The sequence below is a fragment of the Hevea brasiliensis genome, chromosome 14, assembly GCF_030052815.1.
Source record: "Hevea brasiliensis isolate MT/VB/25A 57/8 chromosome 14, ASM3005281v1, whole genome shotgun sequence".
NCBI classification, from domain to species: Eukaryota; Viridiplantae; Streptophyta; class Magnoliopsida; order Malpighiales; family Euphorbiaceae; genus Hevea; species Hevea brasiliensis.
The window spans coordinates 76,016,423-76,028,129 of record NC_079506.1 but is presented as its reverse complement, the minus strand read 5'-3'; the positions used below and the strand labels follow the sequence as shown (position 1 = coordinate 76,028,129).

At 37.2% G+C, this 11,707-nt stretch overlaps 1 non-coding gene across 1 annotated transcript; it reads right to left on the bottom strand.

Annotated features, from left to right (window-relative positions):
- Window positions 1–4,404: 4,404 nt before the first annotated feature.
- Window positions 4,405–4,511, bottom strand: LOC131173506 (small nucleolar RNA R71). The gene has a single exon (XR_009143822.1). It is a non-coding gene; the product is annotated as a small nucleolar RNA R71 (small nucleolar RNA).
- Between the last annotated feature and the right edge of the window lie 7,196 nt (window positions 4,512–11,707).

Sequence of the window (11,707 nt, the reverse complement as noted above, 5' to 3'; positions counted from 1 at the left end):
TGATAACTAAAATTTAAATTGTGAAAAATTTAAAAATCAATTTGGATCTTGAATTCAGAGGTCGATAACAGGAAATTAAAATCAACATGGATCTTGAATCCAGAGGTTGATGATTGAAATTTAAATTATGAAAAATTTAAAAATCAACTTACATCTTAAATCCAGAGGTTGATGACAGGAAATTAAAATCAACATGGATCTTGAATCCAAAGGTTGATGATTGAAATTTAAAATCAACATGGATCTTGAATCCAGAGGTTGATAACTAAAATTTAAATAGCAAAAAATTTAAAAATCAACTTAGATCTTGAATCCAGAGGTTGATGACTGAAAATTTAAATTGCTGAAAAGTAAAAATAAACTTAGATCTTGAATCCAGAGGTTGATAATTAAAACTTAAAATCAACATAAATCTTAAATAAACAACCGGCTGTTATGAACAAGTTTCATAAATCTACCTTGATGCCCAAAATATAAAGCAAACTCGATGCAAGACGCTCATCCAATTAAAGTCTACTTAACATGATCTCGAAACTAAATGATTGATGAAAGAAGTAAGAACAAAGCATCCTCCTCATATCCTAAGCCAAAACGGCCATTCCTCTAAGTAGCCACTACAACTTCAACAATCTCTTGTAGCATGGCACCTAATCCCTTGCCTTCTTTGTAACCATTTTTCTGCATCACTTTCGTGACCATAGCTGCGGCTCCCCCATCATTCAAAGCGGTTTCTTGCAACTCCAATGCTTGAAATGAACTCTCCAAGGACTTAGTTGCCTCTACATAAGGAACTGGTTGGGGCTTGGTGAACAGCATAGCTTCCTCTCCTCTTACTGTGATGATTTTACCATCCATGAAATACTTGATTCTTTGGTGTAGAGTTGAGGGCACTGCATTAGCTAAATGGATCTAGGGTTTTCTAACAACATAGTGTATGTTGGTTCAATATCCATTAACTGGAATGTAACATTAAAAGTACATGCCCTGATCTGAAGTGGCAGCTTGATGTCTCCTAATACATCCCTCTTTGTACCTTCAAATGCCCTTACTATCATAGTACTTTGGCGTACAGTAGATGAATCGATTAGGAGTCTTGCCAAAGTGGCATAGGCAAAACATTGAGTGCCAAGCCATTGTCAATCAAAACTTTAGCAATAATACATCCTTTACACTTGACTGTCACATGAAGAGCCTTGGTATGCTTCAAGCCTGCCAGGTCTATTTCATTTTCTGAGAAAGTGACGAAATTAGATGCCTAGATCTATCCCACTATTTTCTTAAATTGTCCCAGTATAATGTTGAGAGTCATAAAGGCCTGGTTTAGAACCCTCTGTAAGGCATGACGATGCACCTCCGAGCTCAGTATTAGTGACAGCAAGGAGATTCTAGTAGGTGTCTTTCTTAACTGTTCTATCACGTCATATTCACTCTGCTTCACAATTTGCAATAACAGTTAATCCTCTTCCTTTTTTTCACCGGATTCTCCTTTTTTAACTATAGTGGCATCTTCCCCTACATTTTTTGATAACTATCCCAATTTTGCTTTTCCCTTTTTTTTTTTTCTACTTCATTAGCACCATAGCACCTCCCACTCTTAGTGATATATTCTATCTCTTGGTCAAACAGAGTTGGGTTATCAATTGAGTCTGGTTTTAGTGCTAGCTGGGGAGCAATGTCATTGGTGGTGTGAGGGGGTCCCATAAAAGTCATTTTAAAATGGGCATGGGGGATGAAACATGGTTTGGGGGCAGTGATGGGTTAAGTGTAGGCATGGTTGAGAGTGGGAATGGAGGTTGCTGAATGCGCTTTGCGTAAAGACTTGAAAGTTATAATTCCAAGGAACGGTGATAAGTTCATAATTTATTAATTTTACTCCCATCACATTTAGTGTTTCTAGTATGTTTTTATGTTTAATTCAATTGACTAAAGTATATTTATCATTTAGGCATATGTTTAGATAGTTGTTGAAATAATTGTGTTAAATGGAGAAATTTTCAGCATTTGACCTTTGCTGTATTTTTTAGGTGTTTCTAAAGTTGTGGGCCTCCAAATTGAGTGCTGTTTAATCCATTGAAAAGCTAAGATAGAGCACTTCAAATGATAAAGAGGGACCAAAGCCCAAATCAGTTTCTAAGGTTGACAAAATGAGCTATGGATCTATTACAAAAGCCTAGACTTAATGTTTCACAACCAGTTTCAGTATTTATTTTGTATCTGGAGTTCCAGAAGTCCAAATGAAGCAAGCCTAAGCCCAATTGAATCTTAAGAGCTACCTCTACAACTTCTATGAAGGGCTGGACATGAGATGAGACCATTTTAATTGTGAAAAATGGCAAGGAAGTCGTCACTATGGGCTGGATCGTCTGTTTGAATCAGTCCCGATTTTGGGCCATAACATGGATTGTAGACCTCGAATTTGGGCAAATGAGTACCCGTTGGAAAGCTAAGAAATAGGGCTACAACTTTCCTGAAGAGGGCAGAGCCAGATTCAGAAAGGAAGTCACTAAAAATTGCCTTAATTTCAGAGACATGAATGCAAGCTGAAAATCTATCTTTTGAATTTCAAAACTTTTCCTAGTTTGGTTCCTATCTTTGGGATTAGGTTTTTTATTATAAATATGTCTTTGGCCAGTAGCTAAAACACATCCAATTCAGACCTTCATTCTACATAGAAGACCTTCGTTCTCCATTATCTTTTTAGATTTCTTCTTTATTTTTCTTTATTTTTCTATAAGCCATGAACATGAGTGGCTAGATTTTTAATTCAGTTTAAGGGATTCAAGTTCTTTTGCTTGATTTGTGAGACCAGGTTCTTAATTTAATTTATATCTTTTTGAATATCTATTGTTTTCTGATTTCATTGTCTTTGATCTATTGAATGATTTGCTAAAAAGGCCTATTAGTTAATTGTTTGATGTGATCAATTGCTAGTTCATTTTCATAATCCATGATTGTTGCACAAGATTGAACATGAGTAGCAATTAGGTTTTATTGATTATGATCCCAGTTTTCAATAATAACCTAAGGAAACAATAGGGTGAATTAAATGATTTATGCTTCATAAATTATTGTTCAACTTAACTACTTCCTATTCTTAAAGCAGTTATTAATTTGTTGAGGATTGCTTAATACCAATTCAGCTAATAATTAGAGTTAATAAGAGTGCTGGGCTCGAATTGATGAGTATAGGGAAGTCAGGGGTTTACCTCGCTGTTTGGTAAATCTACATTAAGTATTCAATAATAGATAATTGTATTTCTTTTATCTATGATCGAATCAATGCATTGGAATGAGAATTATCTTGGACTGAAGTTTGTTTTATTGGAGAGTTTCTTATTTAATTTTAGATCTTAATTTTGGATTTTTGATTTCTTCTTTGGATTGCGAATTAACCCCCCCCCCCCCAACCTTTGTTTCTTTTTCCATTACACAAGTGCATGAAATTTAATAATTCAGTCTCCAGGATTCAACCTGGATTTACCACTTACTGCAGAAAATATTTCATAATTGGTGATTTCAGTTAATTTAATTTTTGGTGGATTCGATACCCATCAAGAATTCTAGCGCCGTTGCCGGGGACTGAAATTTATTGGATTTTGTGTTTTTTTTTTTTGTTAGTGTATTCTGTTATTAATTTTGTTTGTGAAGTGTTGCTATTTTCAGGTTTTTCAAAAAAATTATGGTGTTACTATTCATCAACAGATTTTTGGTTGAATTTGGAGGGCTGCCCATACCTATTTGAAGGAAACGATGCTCTGATCAAAACTAGGATTCATTGGCCCTAGCCTCTTGAGGTCAAATTCGATTGTGTTCTAGGGTTTTGAGGCATTTTTCTATTTTTACTTTGATTTCTTTTTGTTTATGATAAGAACTTCTCAATCTGGTGAGTGTATCTTTGATCCAGAAGTAGAAAAAATAGCTAAACGGTTGAGCAAATTGGCTAAGCAAGCTAGGCAGATTCCGAGTAAATTTGAAGGAGTTCAATCTCCACAGGAGTTAAGTTTAGATTCGGATTTGGATTCAAATTTCGAAAACAAAACCATGGCTGCTAGAACTTTGAAAGAGTTGGTTGCTCCTGATCTAAACCAATAGCCTTTGTGTATTCAATACCCTGCTTTAAATATTGCTTTTGAGTTGAAATCTGGACTAATCCATTTGTTGCCTAAGTTTCATGGTCTTGCAGGTGAGGATCCACATAAGCATTTAAAAGAATTTCATGTTGTGTGTTCCAGCATGAAACCTCAAGGAGTTTCAGAGGTTCAAATCAAGCTTCGAGCTTTCCCTTTCTCACTAGAAGGCGCAACTAAGGATTGGTTGTATTACCTTCCTTCCAGATCTATCAACTCATAGAATGGGATGAAGTAGATATTTTTGGAGAAGTATTTTCCTGCTTCCCATGCTGCCAATATAAGAAAAGAAATTTATGGAATCCGGCAATACAATGGAGAGAGTTTGTATGAGTATTGGGAGCGATTTAAGAAGCTGTATGCAAGCTGTCCCCATCATTAAATAAGTGAGCAGCTGTTGATTCAGTATTTCTATGAGGAATTTTCTACCAATGGACCGCAATATGATAGATGCTGCCAGTGGAGGATCTTTGGTTGATAAGACACTAGATGAAGCAAAAAGGCTGATTGCTAACATGGCAGCAAACTCTCAGCAGTTTGGAATGAGAATGGATCACACGCCCATGAAGGTTAATGAGGTAAGTACATCTAACCTTGAGAAACAGATTTCTGATTTAACTTCTTTGATGAGGCAGTTAGCTATAAGGAATATGCAAACTGTTAAGGTATGTGGGATTTGTTTGGGTTTGGGTTATGCTACTGACATGTATCTTGCATTACAAAAGGATGAATCAATGTAACATGCTAATGCAGTAGGACATTATGGACAGCCACAACGCAGGTATGATCTCTTTTCTAATACTTATAATCCAGGATAGCGAGATCATCCCAATCTGAGTTATGGGAATCAACCAGTGCAAAACCGATACCATCAGCAGAGACCACAAGTGAATCAACCACCTCCGCCTCCCTCAAATCAAGGTATGTCACTTGATGAAATTGTTAAGGCTTTGACTAATAATACACAACAGTTTCAACAGGAGACCAAAAATAGCATTCAAAACATAGAGAGGCAGATTGGTCAGTTAGCCTCATCTGTGAGTAAGCTGGAAGCTCAAGGTTCTGGAAAGCTTCCATCACAAATAGTCATGAGTCCTAGAGAAAATGCAAGTGTGATACTGTTGCGAAGTGGGAAAGAAGTTGATAACTAGACTCCACATGAGTCAATGAAAAAGAAGAAGCAAGGAGAAAAAGAGTCTGAAGTTCCTGAAGTTGAGGTAAATACTAAACCTAACTTGAATAAGGTTAATAATTATGTTCTTCCTCCATTCCCCTACAGGTTGGCCAAGACGAAGAAAGAAGAACAAGAGAAAGAAATTTGGAGACCTTTAGGAAGGTAGAGGTCAATATACCTTTACTTGATGCGATCAAACAAGTTCCTAGGTATGCTAAATTCCTTAAGGAATTATGCACTACAAAGCACAAGTTGAGGAATAATGAGAAGATCAGTGTGGGGGAAAATGTGTCAGCATTAATTCAGCAAAAATTACCCCCTAAGTGTAAGGATCCAGGTTTATTTTCTATTCCCTGCAGAGTAAGTGATTCTAAATTTGAACGCGCAATGGCAAATTTAGGAGCATCTATTAATGTCATGTCATATTCAGTTTTCCAAACTTTGAATTTGGGTCCTTTGAAAGAAACCAGTGTCATTATTTAGTTAGCTGATCGTTCTAATGCTTACCCATTAGAAGTAGTTGAGGATGTGTTGGTGCAGGTTGGAGGATTGATTTTTCCTGCAGATTTTTGCATTCTGGATATGGAGGATAGTGTTCCCAGATCAAAGTCAGCTTTGATTTTGTTTGGAAGACCTTTCCTAAAAACTGCCAAAACAAAAATTAATGTGGATGATGGTACCTTAACTATGGAGTTTGATGAGAGACTGTCAAATTTAATATCTTTGATGCCATAAAGTATCCTGCTGATGATCATTCTATCTTTTCTATTGATGTTGTTGATGCAATTGTGCAGGATGTTTTTAAGTTAAGCATGGAGGATGAGTTAGAAGTGGTGATTAGTCAAGGAATTCAAGAAATTAGTACCAATCCACCATTAAGTGCAGAGGTTTAAGAGGCAGTAATGGCATTGCAGTCATTACCTCCTGTTCTAAAAAGGTATGGAGTATCAAAAATCGACTTACCTGTATCTCACATAAAATTATTACCTTCTGTGGTGCAGGCACTAGTTCTTGAACTCAAGCCTTTACTTGAGCATTTGAAGTATGTTTACGTGGGAGACAATGCGACACTTCCAGTTATCATCTCAAGTAATTTAACAAAGATTTAAAAAGACAGATTGATTAGGCTTCTGAGAGTACACAAGGAAGCAATTGGATGGACAATAGCTGATATTAAAGGTATAAGTCCATCAGTGTGCATGCACAGGATTTTACTAGAGGATGAGGCTAAACCAAGTAGAGAAGTGCAAAGGAGATTGAACCCACAGATGATGGAGGTTATGAAGAAGGAGTTATTTACCCAATTTCAGAGAGCAAATGGGTAAGTCCAGTCCAAGTACTGCCAAAAAAATCAGGAGTCACTGTGGTAGCAAATTAAGATAATGAACTTGTTCCAACAAGAATTCAGAGTGGATGGCCAATGTGCATAGACTACCGCAAGCTGAATTTAACAACAAGGAAGGACCACTTCTCACTGCCATTCATTGATCAGATGCTTGAGCGGTTAGTAGGTAAGTCTTATTTCTGCTTTCTTGATGGCTTTTTTGGATATAATCAAATTGTGATTGCACCGGAGGATCAAGAGAAGACTACCTTCACTTGCCCTTTTGGAACTTTTGGTTTTACAAGGATGCCCTTCGGGCTTTGTAATGCACCTGCCACCTTTCAGAGATGCATGATGAGCATATTTTCATATTACATTGATACTTGCATTGAGGTGTTCATGGATGATTTTACTGTGTATGGTGATTCATTTGATGCATGTTTATATCATTTAACTTCTGTTCTTGAGAGATGCATTGAGAAAAATCTTATTTTGTATTATGAGAAGTGTCATTTTATGGTGGAACAGGGGATTATTTTGGGTCATGTTGTCTCTAATAGGGGTATTTAGGTGGATAAATCTAAAATTGATCTAATTGTGAACTTACCCTACCCCACAACTGTAAGGGAAGTACGCTTTTTTCTTGGTCATGCAGGTTTCTATCGCAGGTTCATTAAGGATTTCTCTAAGATAGCATTGCCTTTGTCTAGACTCTTGCAAAAAGATGTTCCTTTTGAGTTCAGTGAGGAGTGCAAGGAGGCTTTTGACAAATTGAAATCTACATTAACATTACCCCCTATTATCTAGGCTCCTGATTGGACAATACCGTTTGAAATTATGTGTGATGCGAGTAATTATGTAGTGGGAGCAGTTTTAGGGTAGCATGTTGGGAAGCTCATTCATGTGATTTATTATGCATCCAGACTACTCAATTCAGCTCAGCGCAGTTATTCTACGATCGAAAAAGAGTTTTTTGATATAGTTTTTGCTTTAGATAAATTTCGGTCATATTTGCTTGGTTCTAAAATAATTATCTTCTCTGATCATGCAACGTTGATTAGATGGATCCTTCTGCTGCAAGAATTTAATCTTCAAATCAAGGATAAAAAAGGAGCTGAGAACCTGGTAGCAGATCATTTGAACAGGTTAGTGACACAAGAAGATCCACTTCCTTTGCAGGAACTTTTTCCTGATGATCAGTTATTTAAATTGCAAGGTATGATCCCTTGGCATGCTGATTTGGTGAATTATTTGGTTACTAAGGTTGTGCCTTTTGATTTGAGTAGAGGTAAGAAAGAGAAATTGAAATGTGAGGCTAATTATTATGAGTGGCATGACCCGTATTTGTGAAAATTTTGTTCAGATCAAATTATTAGGAGATTTGTTCCTGATAATGAGATTCAATCTATTCTTGCATTTTGTCATGCCTATGCATGTGGAGGTCATTTTGGACCCAAGAGAATAGGTAGAAAAATATTAGATTGTGATTTTTACTGACCCACTATATTTCGTGATTCATATTGTGAACAATATCAAAGAACAGGAAGTTTAACCCGTAGGAATGAGATGATTCAGAATCCAATACTTGTTTGTGAGATTTTTTATGTGTGGGGTATTGATTTTATGGGTCCATTTCCTTCTTCTTTTGGCTTTGTTTATATATTACTTGCTATTGATTGTGTTTCAAAATGGGTGGAAGCCAAAGCCACCAGGACTGATGATTCTAAAGCTGTTGTAGGTTTTATCAAGTCAAACATTTATAGTAGGTTTGGAGTTCCTAGAGCTTTAATCAGTGATCGGGGCACACATTTTTGTAATAGAACTGTTGAGGCATTGTTGAGGAGATATGGTGTTTTCCATAGAATATGTCACGACCCAGGGATGGGGTTAGGACGGGCTTGTTCAACCAGCTACGCATTGGGGTGGAAACTTCGTGTCCCACATCGGAAACGGGAAGGAAAGATTTGGGCCATATATGTGGGAGCCTTCCTCACCTGGTCAGCGCGCTTTTGGGAATGAAACCTCCCAAGGGACAAATCCGTGAGGCCCATGGGCCAAAGCGGACAATACTAACTGGAGAAGGATCGGGCTGTTACAATTTGGTATCAGAGCTGGACTCCCTTTAGTACGGTGTGTGGTGCGAGGACGCACCAGGCGGAAGCTGGTGGGCTTGTCACAACCCAGGGATGGGGTTGGGACGTGCTTGTTCAACCAGCTATGCACTGGGGTGGAAACTTCGTGTCCCACATCGGAAACGGGAAGGAAAGATTTGGGCCATATATGTGGGAGCCTTCCTCACCTGGTCAGCGCGCTTTTGGGAATGAAACCTCCCAAGGGACAAATTCGTGAGGCCCATGGGCCAAAGCAGACAATACTAACTGGAGAAGGATCGGGCTGTTACAATTTCAAATATAATGGCCCGGCCCACTAGTGATATTGTCCGCTCTGGGCCGAAGCCCTCACGGTTTTAAAACGCGTCACTAGGGGTTACGAACTACTAACTTATAAACCCAGCATCTCTCCCGTGTTTTGCAGATGTGAGATTTGCCTAGGGTGTTACAATCCACCCCCCTTATGGAACTCAGCGTCCTCGCTGAGGTTTGCCCCACCATCGCCCAAGGTTGCACGCGGAGCGGCTCTGATACCACAAATGTAATGGCCCGGCCCACTAGTGATATTGTCCGCTCTGGGCCAAAGCCCTCACGGTTTTAAAACGCGTCACTAGGGGTTACGAACCACTAACTTATAAACCCAGCATCTCTCCCGTGTTTTTCCGATGTGAGATTTGCCTAGGGTGTTACAGAATATCTACAGCTTATCATCCTCAAACAAGTGGGCAAGCAGAGGTGTCTTATAACACTCCTATTTGCATAGCCTGGTATATTTTACTGTTCCGGTGATCGATCGGTCTGGACAATTAAGGGGATTAGAACCATGTCTAAGACACCTAGATAATTCCTGAATGCAAATAATTAGTAATTACCAGATAATTAACTATAAATAAGAAAAACAGAGCATAAAAAGTTAAATGAGCAGAGAGTCACAGCGATGAGTGACCTTCCCGGGAAATGACTGCGAGGTCAGTCTTAACTCAAATTTCAAACCGGAAAATTTGACGCCGTGGTCCTTAGGACTATTGCGAACACAGTGGAAAAGAGAAAATCACAAAAAAGAGTTGTTAAGCAGGTCAAATAATTAGGTCAAGAAATATCGAATAACTTGCAAATCAGATTGAACCAGCGAGGGGCAATTTGGTCAATTCACCCCTAGAGCTGACTCCTGACCTAACTGTCCAATAAAATCGAAGAAAAGAAAATTTCGAAATCGAAAATTTAATTAAAGAACTAATGAAAAAATAAATGCAAAAAAAAAAAAGAAAATTGAAAAAGTTTATTACATCATTGGATAACATCATGAATGATGTGAAAATGCAATTTTATTTTCCCCACCATAATTGACCAAGTCAAATAAGACTAAAAGACAAAAAATAAACATAAAATTGAAAAAATTAAATCACTCTTCTTCTTCCCTAGTTCAACCGCCCCTCCTCTCTCTCTTAGCCACTATATTTACTCCATTGAAGCTTGAGTACAAGCTTGATTTTCCACCAAATTAGACCTAAATCCTCTAAAGTGTTCCATAAAAACTAGTTAGATCAACTTGAAAAAGCATTAAAAGAAGGAAAGAAAAGAAGAAAAGGAAGAAACTGAAGAATTGAACATCAAAGAAAGATTAGTGGTTTGAATTGAAAATTTTTAGTTTATTACTTGTGCTCTTGGTGTAAGTAACTTAGAAATTAACTTAAAATCAAAAGAAAACAATTAATGGGGGACCAAAGAAGATTTTTAGCCAGCTTATGTTAGGGTTTGAAATGAATAATTTTGATGCAATTGATTGGTTGTTTAGGTTGAATGAAGTATGTAGACATTGAATGAGCACTTTGAATGCATTAGATTTGAACTTTATGTAATTAGGGTTCTTGAGCATGTGAAAAATTAGAAAAAAATTTGAGAATTGGTCAATTAATGTAGTTGACCTTACTTGAGTTGAGAAATGGTCAATTATGACCATTTGTGGTGTGTGTGAATTGCTAGAACCAAGTTTCAATTCGGATTGGTTAGGGTCAGTATGCTGACATCTTGACCTAAGTCCCTATTAGGGACCAAAACTGGAAATTTACCAACCCAATTGGTGTGAGGTCAATTGAGAATGAAAATAGACACAAAATGACACATTTTTCATTTTGGAATTATGCCTAGAAATGACCATAACTTAGTGAACAATTAGGCCGAATCCGGATTTGGGCACACTGCCCTGTACAAAAATGACCAAATGAACAGTAGTTACTTAAATGACCATAACTTGGTCTAGGAAGGTCTAAATGACCTGAATCTTATACTGATAGAAAGCTGAGACATAGCCCTACAACTTTCATGAAGAAAACAAACCCAAAATTTGACCATAACCTATCTGAAAAGTCACCTGTAATAAGCACACCAAAAACTGCCAGTATCTAGAAAATGCCCAGAATTCTGGGTAACACCAAATCTGGCCAGCCCCATTCAAATAGTCATATCTTGGGCTACAAAACTCCAAATGGAGTGATTCAAAAAGGGAAATGAATTTAAGATAATAAGAAACAACTTCTATGAAGAAAACTTAGCCAAATTTCAACAGCAACCTGACCAATAGAATAATGTAAAACAGAACACCAAATCTGAAATTTTGAAATTTCACCTAAGAGACTTAAAATTTGAGGAATCAACCAAAACCAATAAATTAGGTAACCAAAATGTGGTATGTGGGTGAAATTAAAATTCCCATACCTATTAAGCATAAGAAAGTCAATAATTTGACTTGAATAGTATCGTGAATAGTAACCCCGAAATACAAATTTTAAAAAATGTCAAGTTAAGCATATTAAAGCTAGAAATAAATAGAATTGAAATTGTTTTTGGACTTATGATAAATTATGATACTGAAACACTGTAAAATTATGTATTTTAGTTGAAAAGAATACCAGGAAAGAACCCGAGGCATCGAGTCAAGGCCAAGAGAAGACTCGCATAAGGTTTGTGCACA